Genomic DNA, 13,358 nt, shown 5'->3' with positions numbered 1-13,358 from the left:
TGGCCCCTATGTCTTCCCTATCATGCACTGAGAAATGCGTGGGCAGAGCCATAATTGTGGAGAAGCTCATAATATTGGGGCCTAAATTATAAAAATTATTGCATAATTAGACCACACAAGTTAGATTTCAAAATGCTGCGTGTTACTTGGATGGGTATTTAAAAAATAAGTAGCTGTCGAGCATGTATGGTCCTGTTCCCAGTGCCACACACAGTCATTGTAATGCTTTAGCAGTTTGAAGGAGTTTAAATGGATCCAGCATTGGTCTTCAAACAGACCAAACCTACTAACACTTGCCTTAGTTGTATCTCTTTCTCCTTAACATTAAAAGATGCAACTGTACCATCAGGCACCATTTTTTATCAGCAATTTTGTATCACGAGCTATGTAAAATAAGAAAAATATATTTAGAATAATTTGGAGGGGAAGAAGGTGAGAGAGTATATCTCATGTAGTGTAAAACAGACTTTTTGTGTACAATAGAACTCTGACTATACTTTGACATATTGATTTCTTTTATATTATTATTATTAGTACAATAAGGCCTCACAATGCCCTCCACAGAGCAATCAGTATTTAGATATACCTGATAGGATAACTTCAGTGAGTACTGGGTTATTAACTAGCAGAACAAACTAAGGAAATGGCATGTTAATGGTTTATGTAAATTATAAAGTATAGGTGGGACATACAGCTGTTGGTACAAATATTCAGATCCACAGAGCAATACCCTGAAGCTCTTTAGTTTATTCTCAGCTTTAGAAGATGAGAAATCTGAGGTGTTTGGGAAAGCAGGCACAAGCCATGAGATGCATCTTCATTTAATTTCTTGTTATTGCTTGGTTAAGGAAAAAATAACCCCAGCAAACTTTCAATAACCTAGTGGAGTCGTGTGCCTGAAGGACACTATGCTTATGTCCAGCATTTCTAAGAAGACTTTTCAGGCCCGGCCAAGGATCCACCTTTTTCCTAAAGGCAGAAATAGGCACACACATTAAACACCTCAAAACTGCACTCAGCCCTCACCACTTCTCTTCTGTCCAACTCCATCCAGCCTTTGGGTGCATCGAAAGAAGGAGTACAGCCCTTGTGTGCCTCCTCACTGGCTGGGATGCTTTTGGATTAAACTTCCTCTCCACAACCACCAAATTTATTAGTATTTACTCTGGTGCAACATCTAGTAACCAATATGCTTCTAACAACAGTGTGGTAGCAGCCACAGTAACTAGAGTTATCCAAGCACAACAGCCAGCCAATTTTAGCTACTAAATATTGTCTGACTCTGGTAGGATGCATGAGGTGAAACCCCAATCATACTCCCTACAACCAGACAAATATGTATGAGATTTTAAGAATTTCCTTCTAGTCACAAATTATCAGCAAATCTCAAAAGATGGCAGAAAAAAAACCCCACCTCCTACCAATTCTAGAAATTTCCCTTATCCAGAGAAAAGCCACAGCTCTGACCTTGCTTGGCTCAGGCAAACTCTTAAGAACAGAAAAGAAGTGCTCCTTCATTACTGGTGGCCAAAGAAAGAATGTGCTTTGCCCCTGACATAATTTTCATCCCTCCAAAAGGAGTGGCAATAATTTCTGTGGGTCAGCATTTTCTTTTGGTCTGGCTCAGCTGTGCTGCCAGAGCTGGGGGCACCCAAAGGGCAACCACACCTGAGCAAAAAGCCCTGGAGAAAACAGGGACAGCACCAGGGAAATGCCTGTGCTGCAGACACAAAGAACAGAAGATTGCCAAACCCTCCCCTCCTCCTTCAGCTGTGACCTGTTTTTACCCCTCTCTGCACATTTCACCTCTTACATAAGCTTTGCCTCATCTGGGGAGGAGGGCAGGGGCAGCACTAACAGGCTCCAGGGAGAGACAAATGTTTCAGACGCACAAGTGTTCAGCCAACTCATCCTTTGCTCCCTATCCACAGACTGGTAGCTCTTGGCAGAGATGAATCTGCAGGGACTCCTAAAACCTGGGACCACAACACAGTTTGGAGAGGCAAACAGAGCCCTCAGAGCTGAGGGACCACAAGCATCCTCATCAATGTGCAACAGAAACCTTGCAGTGTTCCCTGAAAAAGTGTGGTCCACAAGGAGATGGGAAGGTGCATTCTATCCTGCATGTCAGGGTTTAGAACTTAAATCTACCCCTCATTATGTCTGTAATACCTCCTTTCATTAATTTAATTAATCTTTCTTGTCCCTTTCACAACTCAGTTTTTAAAATCTGAGTTAAATGTATATTTTATCTTAAAGAAATGGAAAAGAAAGTACAGTGGGGCGTAGTTATTTAAATAAGTGAATGCTCATAGTGAAACTTATCCAAGCTGAGATTTTATTGGGTTTGTTTTTTTCTGGTTTTATTTTGCAGTGAATTTCTAGCAACAAAGATTTCTCTCTCCAGTGAAAATTTTCTCTTTTAAGAGAAAACAGTATCTTGAGGTTTCCTGTCTCTTTTTTTTTCCTTGATTAAACAAAACATGCAGCAAGTTGCAATTAAATTTCAGTTAACAAAGTGCAAAAATACACCCGCCCTCCATCTGCCAAAAATAAATAGTTTAAAAAGTAATTTCACATCCCTGACAATGACGACTGTGTTTATGACATATTTCTGGTGCCATATTCCACTCTCCTATCGCTGCCAGCTTGCATCCAGTATTTAGAAATAAACCAGAAACACATTGAACTTGCTGAACTAGATGTTGCCACACTGCAGCTCTAATGGGCTTAGTGACCACAACCTACAGGGGCCAGAATGTGTCAACAGCAAAAGGGCCAACCTCAATCACTGTCTGTGCTTTTACAAAGTTGTTACATGTTTAATTCTTTGCAGCTTAGTTCTCCTGCTGTTTTGGCTGCTCCAAACCAAGGCTCATATATTGCAGCAGCCCTCTCTACCTCGTATAATGCCACAAAGGTCCCAGCAGGAGACCTTTCAGTGGAGCAGACAAGCCACAGGCGAGGGCAAACAGGGCATCACAACTTCCTAATAAGATGACTTATTAGACTGGGGGCTTGACACAGCGTTTATTTAACCACTTCTTTTCCCAGGCTCCAGGCACGGGCGCTGTGCGCGCTCGGGGCTCCCAGCGCTGCGCGGGTTGGCCGCGGAGCGCGCTCCGAGCGCGGCCCCGAGCGGGGCGCGGGCCCGGGGCAGCTCTGTCCCCCCGCCGGGGCAGTGACCTGGCTCTCGGCGGCACCGTTGTCGCTGCTCGGTCGCAGGGCAGAGCTCCGGGCCGGCAGAGCGCGGGTTAAGCGCGGCCGTGGCGGCGTTTCCTGCCCGCACTTGCCGTGGCCCGAGGCGGTGCCGCCGCCGGAGCCGGGCGAGCCGCGCCGGGCCAGGTGGCGGGCAGGCACACCGTGTTATTAAGCAGCACCGAGCGAGAAACCTTGATCTTCAAAAAAACCCAAAGAAAGGCCCCTAATTAATCCCGCGCAGGAGAACAAATAGCATTCCACATCAGCCAGGATGGAAAAGGCACCTTCCAATTTCGTAGAGTGATCCCGGCTATCGATCGCTTTCAGGAGCACGATGGGAGCGTCGCTGTTTGAGGCATTTAAACCCAAGAATTCTTCTTTTCTTGTCACTTCAATTCGGTTTAAATAACAACGACAACAAAAAGTAACAATGATCTCAATGTGCTGTATCTTTAGGAAGTCATAAACGGCTTGACAAAGAGCCCGGTGCCCCGCGCTGCTGAATCCCGGCCGCCTCCCTGGGCGGCTGCGGGGTCTCCTGGAACTGATGGAAACTCTTCCATCATCTTCACTTCAGCTCAGCCCCTTGAAAAGTCCTGCTCTGAAGCCATCCTTAACACTCCCCCTTTTTAATTCAGTGTCCAAGTGACAGATTGAAGGATATGTATTGAGTTTTCTCATATTTCTGAAGAGTTTTGATTTGGACTGGACTTGTTTTATGAAAAGAAAAAGGTTCTGAGAAGAAATAGCTGTCTTCTAACTCATATAGCACTTGTCTGATATTGATTTATAAACATTCCCAGTAGAGAAGGCATCCTTGTCCAAATAGTCTCAAGGTTCATAAACTTCATCTAATTTTATGATATAATTGTACAGTAGTTTTCAAGGACTCTTACTGTCTAGAGGGCTTGAATCCATTTGATTTTATTCATCCCAATGGTATCTGCTTTTATCCCTAACTAAGATTAACAATTCTGGCATTATAGCAATATGGAAAGTTCATCACATTCGTGCAGTGATTCTACCACCAGCTGCAGATCCTTCTGAAGTTTACTGTGTAATGAATTTAAAACATAAATAGCAACAAATGGGATAAATAATTTCTTTGCCAGAATTGAAGCAAAGTTAATTCTGTCTTTATAAATAACTTTTTATGCTGGTGGTTTTTTGTGAATCTTCCAATATTTAATTAAATCACACAGTTTCTGAATATTTCTTTTAAATATGTTTTACTTACGTATTTATAATTTTTAAACTTTTTTGTAAGTAGCTGTAAATCACTGAAAAGCTAAAGAGAAAAATGGTTTTAGTTTTACAATGTAGCTAAGAAGATATTTTCTAACATCTAAGAAACAGACCTCAGAGTTGCTTATTCAATATCAGGAGTTATCATTACCAGGGATATTTCACATTATTATAAAAGAGGGATTTGGTATTGGGATGTTGTAAACTAGGTCTGAGCTCTTTATTTTCTGAAGGGAGTAGAGCACCTTTTGCTGAGGTGAACTTGAATGTTGTCCGACAGTTGCAGATCTCCCAGGTAACATTTCCTCAAGTGGAGTTTTTAAGAATGACTAAAATTTGTTCTTCTCCAAGCAGGGTGTTTACTTTCTGTGTCCAGTGTTCTCCAGATAATGTGCAGTGCTGCACTTACCTTTAGAATCAAGAAACTTCCTTGAGCACTACTTTAACCCATGGGCTTTATTGATTTGAGATGCAAAAAAACATTGTATGGCAAAACTTTGGTTATTATAACTAGATCTAAACAAGAAAGACTAACATCAGTTTTGACAACAAACAAAACCAGTTTTTGTTCTATCGGTTCTGTTTAAGAGATTCCAATTTCAAACCAAACACAACTTGTGGTTATTCTGTCAGATATTTATATAGCCACTGGGGCGCCATAGTTATGCACCGCATACATCATTGTATTTTTAAAATGTACTTAATGAACATTTTTTCTTTTCTGGTAACTACTTCATTGCCTTAAATGAATGCATTCCAATAGAATTTGTAACAAATGAGCACTTTGTGTTTGCATTAATGCCAAACACGTTTAACAAATTTTTAACAAGGAACGCTGGCAAAAAGCCAAACTCCTAGAGGGACACTGAAGGAATGCTATAAATTTAAACTAGATTTTACCTTTTCACTCTGCTCAACAAGTGTCTTAGGTGTCTTTGGCATCTCAGCATTGAAAATTTTCTATGTAGGTTGGATACAAATTTATGCCTTAATTATTTTTCTTCTTGGCCCTCCTCACTAGAGATTTCCATGTTGATATAACAGGCTTTAACAGGTTATTGTATTCTTTAGAAAGTGAGAGGTGGGTTTTCTTTCTTTCCTCAAGAGTTAGGCCAGGAGGAAGTAGCAAAACCAGCATTTATTGTTGGGCTGTAATGACAGGGAGGTTCAAACAGCACATGTCGTGCCATTGTCACATCCTGTGTTAAGGGACCTCTGCAGTGGCGAGCCCTGCAGCAGATCTGTGCTACCCAATTTTGGTGCTTGTGCTGAGTTGCAAATATCTGGGCTGTGATCGTGTTTGCAACTGTACTTCAGGGGCAGGGGAAAGCAGCCCACAGGGCTCCCCCTGGCCCCAGCTCTGAGCTCACACAGAAGCCACGAACAGATTTTTGGCTGAATCAAACTTCTGGGGGGTTTTTCAGTTGTTAAGTTATGCCCACATGGTACATGTCAGTACAGACCTTGGGAATCACCTACTCTGTAATACATGTTCGTATTAAAAGTGTTACAAGTAGCTCCACAAACCACATGCTTGCTCTTTACTTGTAACTTAATATATTAATTTAATTTTTACTGTGTTATTTCAGTTTTAATCAAATGCAGGAACTGAAAAATAATAATACTTAGCACTCATCCAAGACTTTTTTAGGCACATTACAAACATTAAGCCTTGCAAATTCCTGTGAGGAGCTGATGTTATGCCTGCCGTAGCAAAGAGCAAGTTAAGCGCAGAAAAATTATACTTCTTTTTCCTTAGTCCCAGATTAGACTGGCAGCAGGGGCAGAATTTAGAGTGTCAGGGCTTTTTCTTAGTTAATAGAGTCATTCTTTTCACGGTTTTGCACAAAGGTAAAAATTGATAATGCTTTTTTTTTTTCTCCCTCCTATAATTTACATGATGCTGTTGCAAGAGGCAGAGACAAATTCCAGGACATCACTAGAGAAAGACTTTATGAGTTATAGCCTTATTCCAGTCTCGTTACTTGTTTCCAGAAAATGAAATAGTTTCCCATCATTTTTTGGTACTCTGATTGCAGTAATGATGAATGAGTCTGGAGAAGGAAATTGAGGAATTCATCCTGACAGCTTTTTCAAGGATGTCACATTATAGTGCAGAGGCCTTGTCGTAGATTAGGGAGCAGAAATAGCCCTCACAGGTTTTCATTAATGATATCCTTCTCTACTAACATTTGGTCAGATACCAGTTCCCTGCAATAAAGTGTCTATTCCCTCTCTTTCTTACTCACTAATTACCATATCAGTTGTTGGCCTTTTATGTAGGTACCATGTGTAACAGGTTAGGAGAGGGCAATTTAAGCCTATGTGAATGGGTATCTGTTTTTGTATCTGGGTGCTTGTTGCAAACATTTGGAAAGCATATGGAGCATAATGGACATTAACCCAGATGTCAAAAATAGCCTGCATTTTACTACTGTTATTAAACAGTTTCCCCTTTAACCCCTTTGTGTTTACCCACCCTCTCCAGCTTGTTTCTGCAAATCACTGCTGAGAGGAAAGGATTGGAGGTAAAAAGTACTAATCAGGCAGGTGTCTTTATCCAAAGGAAAAACAATCTGAACAAATATTTGTGGGCTACTACACTTTTATATCTTCACATCCTTCTGCTGTTTTCATTGACTGGTATCTAATGGACTGACAGAGGTGCCAAACTCATAAGACATTAATTTCAGCTGGAGCACTGCTGAATTGCATGCAATTGCCCAATGCATGTTACCAAACTTTATTTCTGTTTTAGAGGTTCAGTGACTTTCACCAAGTGCAGCATTGAAGAAACAAATATAAATTTAATTTACTTAACCTCAGTTGGTATTTGACAGCAATATCCTTTTATATATTTATTTGACTTACTTGAGAAATACTTCGCATTTCCTACCTGTGGCCAACAAGTTTTTGTTACACTTCCAATACATATATGGCTTCCTGATGAATGGGTGGGTTGATTAAGTGGGTGAGGTTTATTGGGGGGCTTCCATTCTGTAGTAAAACCCCAATGAAAATCTGAGGAGCAGGCTGGAGAGGGAGTGCATTTTGTGCACTTTGCTGCTGTTCCTCAGATTGGACACTTTATTCTGGGTTCTTATTTTTTCCAAGCATAAAAGTGTTAATTGCAGAGGAATTTCAGCTTGGAAAATAGCAACTACATTGAAGATTTGCTGTGATTACATTTTAGTTTAAAAACCTAGGCATTATTGTGCTGCAGTTTCTGGAATGTGTTCTCCTCGTTAATTTATAGGTGTGCTTCCTCTGCCCCAGTATCTCTTTGAATGGTGATTAAGAAATTCTCAGCACACAAAGGAATGGGAGCTATGCACAGTTCACCAACGTAATGCATGCGCTGACTTACAGTTTTCATAAAAAGTTTGCAACGATTTTATGTGCCAGAACTAGTAACACGATCTACTTTAGGAACTCCCTGGCTTTGCAGCTCAGCAGAAGTCATTTTTAGACTGTTCAAGGGCCAGATCCAAAACTTGTTAAAATCGGTGGGAACCTTTCCATATTTCAGTGGGCTTTGGATTAGTCCCTGAGTGTTCTGACCAGAAGAATTGTACCAACTGCTCTCTGCAAAAGTAAAATTCATCTACATTTGTATGATATAAACTGTTGTGTGTGCTTTCCAGCAAGATGTGAAGTTGAAAATAGGGGATTTAAAATAATATGATAATTTATTCTGTAAACAGTGTTTCACTTTACTCACAGAATAATTTATCTGATAAATATTAGATTCTGAAATTTTAAAGGAGAATTTTAGTCAAGTAGCTCTATTTAAAAAAACCCAACTTTTCAGCTGTATACAAAACCCTAAGCACTGGATGGCAAATTCTTTTCCATAAAATGGGATGTTTTGGAAACTTTTAACGTTACATAAATGGAAGGGCAATAATGGAAAATCCCATACATAATGAATTTCAAATTTTCTAGAAACAAAGTCAGTGGATAAATGAACAACTGCCCTCTAAAGCAATCATTTGATTCCTCCCACTCATCTGATATACAGATAATGTGAATAAGACCAATTCACTGCTCTCTGTTCAAGCATACCCTGCTGTTTGCTTGCAGCACAGCTAAAGTAACAACAGAAATCACTGAGGCCTCTCTCTGTAGTCCCAAACAGACAGAGTCCCATCCAAAGCTGGTGGAAGGCAGGAAGATTCTTCCCACTGGCTGAGCTGTGCTCCCTCCTGCAGTCCCCTGGGTTTCAGCAGTGCCAGCCAAGCCAGGCAGAGCACCTGTGATTAGTGGCTGTGTGGCTGAAAACCTCCTAACACATTGCTGTGTGTTCTAACTTCTGCAAATCTGAACTTCTTGTGTCCATAAAACCTTTCTCCACTGTTCGGCAAATTAAAGTGAGCTCAAAGTGCTTAAAATATGACAGGAAAACGGTGCTTCAATTTTGGAAGGCTGGTAGAGGTGCTGCACATTCCCACCTGCCATGGAACTGGGTGGAAATAACCTGATGATTCCCTTGGTTCCCACAGAAAAATATTTAATTTAATAATAGCATTTCCCTTTCAAAGCTGCTGTGCTTATAGACAAGATCATAAAACTCACTGTTTACAGAATCACAAGCACAACAGAATTTGACGTCTTAGGAATTTAAAATATTTCCCATGTAGAGAGAGTCATGTCCTACAAATTAGCAATAAAACTAATTGCCACGCTATGAACATAAGTGGGTTCAAATTGAATTCAAATGCCTTACTTAATCCTCAGCCCCTAGAAAAGCATTATCTCCACTCATATGTATGAGAATCTTGATTGGATGAGAACTAAGATGCTCCGGATGCTTCAGTCCAATGTTGTTAATTGGAATTTTTTTCCCTTGTTACAGTTGTCAGAGGAACTAGTGAAAAAGGAAGAAAAAACTGTAGCACTGGAAGGTAACAATGATAATCTATTGCATTGGATCTCCAAACATGACCATGATATCCTGGAGAAGATCACACATGCAGAAAATGAATGCTAAGGTTGATATCTAATGAAATGCTGCATTAATTAGCATTTTCTCCATTATTTCTTGTAGTCTATTGTGAAATTAGATACTTTGGAAAGTAATGAAGGAGACTCAAGCAGAAATTATAAGAGCTTCATTTCTGTCTTTAATGGGTCTTGTGAGTTACTCTGTTTTTACAAAGAAACCATCTGTTCAGAATATAGTTGTTTCATGAAGTTCAGTTAAACAGGTTATTTAGCAAAATTTTGGTAAATTAATATTGATTTTAATAGGTAATTCAGATTCCCTTGATGTGGCATCTGCATTTGCTGATTTTACCTAGTCTATTCTAAAGTATCACTTCTATTGCACTAGATTATCAAAGAGGTATTAGTAAAATGCTATATAAGGGTGTTGGCATTAACTTTACCCCCAGTTAGATACAGGCTTTTTCAGAAAATAAAAACAAGCCTTTACCCTCCTCTGTTTTCTTTTCTCTACTGATAAAATAATATAAATTAAAAACAAACCAAAACCAAATATTGATACTATAACTATGGTATTAAGCTCTGGGCCAGGTTGGAAATGAAATCAATTTTTGGTACTAAAAACTGATGACAAAGCTTAGTTTTATGAAAATATGGTGTGTGTCTCTGACAATGCATAGGACATCTAATTTGAACATAAATATATGATTATATACAAGATGTATCTATTCCTGGATGGTAAAAGCTTGAGGTGTATATAAATACATATGTGTGTGTATATATGGACATGTACACAAGGATGTATCAACCTTTTACCATCCAAATGCATACATGTTTTCAACAATAAAAGCTGGGACTCTTAAAGAAGCAAACAAAAACAAAAATAAAGATAAGATTGCTGTGTATACAGTATATGCACTAGGTCTCCTGTAAATGTGGAACTGTTTGTTATTGTTCTCTGCATTGAAAAACAGTCTCCAACACAGACCCCAATGAATCTTAGATGTTAAAGAAAATACCAATGAACAAACAGCACTTGAAGGCTGTTTGTGTCAAAAAATGTGTCTAGTAAAATAAATTTAAAGCACATGCAAGGAAAAATAAAAATGTGAAGTTGTTCCATTCAGTGAGAGACTCTTAACTGACAGTCAGATCTCTACCACTTCTCAAGGAGAGGTTCCTTCTGACTCCACAAACATTTTCAGTCAGTCTGGCAAACATGTGCAAATGTTTGGCTGTTTTGTTGCGGCATCTTTTTGTCCATGGAAGAAATGCTTCCATGCTGATGGCAGTGGAAATAGAATATCTGCATTTTTAAAGGACAAACAATAAATTTAAGCATGGGTGGCCTTAATCCTTAGTAGTTTTTCTTTGCTGCTGTTAAAAAAAAAAAAAGAAAAAAAAGAAAAAAAAATCTAAATGGATACTCCTAAAGTCTTGCACTGAATTTAGAAAAATTATTTTTTGAACCTGTGGTGCGATTAACCCTAAACATCCTACATGAGCCATACATAGTAATCCCCTTAAAATTATTGTCTAGAAATGATATTTTATTTATTTGTACCATGATTCTCGGTGCAATCAAGGAGCAATTTATTTGAGCAGGAGTCCTGCTGGATGTGACTGTCTTCAGTAAATAGAATAAAATGTATAGAATTAGCATAGCGTAGATAATCCCAGTTTCATTCATGTTTAAAAAGTTTGTCCTTTAACTATCAACGGCATTTTAGATCTTTGTTTTTGAAACAGCAAAGCTTTTGGGAGTATAATTAGCACATATGACAAATGTTGCACTTGGAAACTCAGACAACAAAACAGGTTTCTGATGACAGATTTGTTGTCGCAGTAGGGGACAATCGTCTGTGTCTCTTACAATCAGGTCTTTACCTTAACTCTGCAACCGAATACTTGAAGTAGGATATAAACTAGGGGGGAAATAGGGTCACAGATACAAAGCTGTATAGTTAGATATTTATATGTATGTGCCAATTTTGTCACAGATATTATTTTAGGGGCATTTTTGCTCCACTCATGTTGGTATGAGTATTGATCTAAACTTTTATCAGGGCCTAAAAGTTAGCCCCTAAGAGGAAAATTTTGTCTAACATTGATTTTTTTTCCTTCTTGCTTTGTTTTTGTTTTTTTTTTTTCCCCTCCTTCTTTTCATTTCATGTGATATTCTATGATGTTTGGAGAAAATCTTTTCATATCCTAAAATAGAATCTCGGGGTTTACAATAAACACTGTGATGTTGGGAAATATTTTATTTGAGCAATGTTTGGTAGATTTTTTTTCCCCCTCCTCCTCTGAGTGTAATGAAGCAAACCAACTTTTGCTTAACATTTAAGATAATGGTTATTATTTTAATGTGAGATCAGTCTTGTACTGCACATTCTTTCTTTCATTTAAATGTACAGTATGAATTTTGTATTTAATGAATTTTGTGTATCCAGTATGCACGTACCTGCACATTGACTTTCATTTGAAAGTGGGTTTCAATTTCCTTTTTAAACAGTGTTTATGAAAAGACCTCAGATGTGTTGACACAAACTATATCCGCAATGTTTCTTTTGTGTGTGTAGGGTGACGTTTGAATGTGATGTTCTGCAGCAATGGGTCAGTATCCCCTATTTACCTTAGATCCTCATTTGATAGTGCTTCTTGTAATAATTTTTTCAAGTGAGTGGCATGTTCTGGATTGTGATATTGATATATGGTTAAGGACATTGATATGAAACTAAGGAATTCCTAGAAATTACCAGTGGGCATGTATTAGACAGTCATTGTAATTTAATGTCTTGTAGAAGTGTAAAGTACCAAGGTATTTAGAGTTCATAACATTGTTATCATGTGTATGGGAAGTATTTAGTGTTGATCAGCTTGTTTATTTTCATCAAATAAACTTTGTTTCTTTCTGAAATCAGTGTTGTGTCATTAAAAGCAGGTTTAATGACTGTAGGAAAATGTGTGAGAGATGTTTTCCACATGGTAAATCTATCACACTCCTTATTTCTCTAATTGCTACCATTCAAAGTAATTTATCTTCCTGTTGTTACTATCACATAAACTGTTTAAGAAAGCATAAAAAGGAAAATGTCTCGTAGGCCCCACTCCCAGAAATGCTTACGAGGAACTTTACTAAAGTGAGGAACCATTTTCTGGATGGGGCTCTTACAGAGCAGTATGCTTTTGAATGGGTTTCTAAAACATAATATTCTTGTGTGACCCTGTGTAATTGCATAGAAAATTACATTTTGTTTATGTGCTTTACTGACCAAAAGCCATAAGGTGTGAAATTCTCTGCACAGTCAGCTCCTTTTTCAGCTGCCTGGTAAGTGGTTCCCCGTTTCCATTATGTTCACTTTTTTTAGAAAAGGAACTTTTGTTGACCAGGAATTTCTTACCTCATAGAAGTCCCTGGACCAGCTCAGGGCACACACAGCAGGAGAATAAAAGGTAAGTAAGTATGCATTTTACTTAGCTTATTTAAACCACACAGACTCTTAGTTTTAAGCTCTGTTTCTTTACCTATAAATTAGTTTTCTTTCGTAAGAGAGCACTATGCACTAACATAGGATATTAAGTTTCACTTTTAACTACAGCTAAATATACATTTATTGTATATTCTATTCATGCCTACTTAGCTTTGAGCTGCAATGGTACAAATTGATTAGCAGTAGCTTCTATCTTCTTTCCAGACCTGCAAAATTATTTAGTGCAGCTTGTTCTGTGTTCTGCTGGTGTATCAGGGGGCTGCCCATCCCATTGGAGACATATTTTTGATTCTGTTTTCAGTATTGATCACTTTAAAGGCAGCTCCTGCTTCCCCACCTGGTGACAGGGACAGCATGTGCCAACGTGTCTTACGGAGGAGCTGGAGAGGACCACAGTGGGTTTGAGGAAACTGTCATAGGCCCTTAAAGCCTATTTTCTGTAAGGTGGTTTTCTGTAAGGATCTTTCCTCTGCA

The 13,358-nt window shown here is 38.8% G+C and overlaps 1 protein-coding gene across 9 annotated transcripts in view; it reads left to right on the top strand.

Annotated features, from left to right (window-relative positions):
• Positions 1-12,310, top strand: part of ERC2 (ELKS/RAB6-interacting/CAST family member 2) — a 405,797-nt gene extending 393,487 nt beyond the window's left edge. For all 9 annotated transcript variants that reach the window (XM_030956690.1, XM_030956689.1, XM_030956685.1 and 6 more), the window contains one exon: positions 9,302-12,310. The gene's annotated coding sequence lies outside the window, so the exon portion shown is untranslated. The remainder of the gene's footprint in view (positions 1-9,301) is intronic.
• Positions 12,311-13,358: the final 1,048 nt, after the last annotated feature.

Source organism: Camarhynchus parvulus, chromosome 12 (genome assembly GCF_901933205.1).
Source record: "Camarhynchus parvulus chromosome 12, STF_HiC, whole genome shotgun sequence".
NCBI lineage: Eukaryota > Metazoa > Chordata > Aves > Passeriformes > Thraupidae > Camarhynchus > Camarhynchus parvulus.
This window is presented reverse-complemented; position numbering and strand designations above follow the sequence as displayed.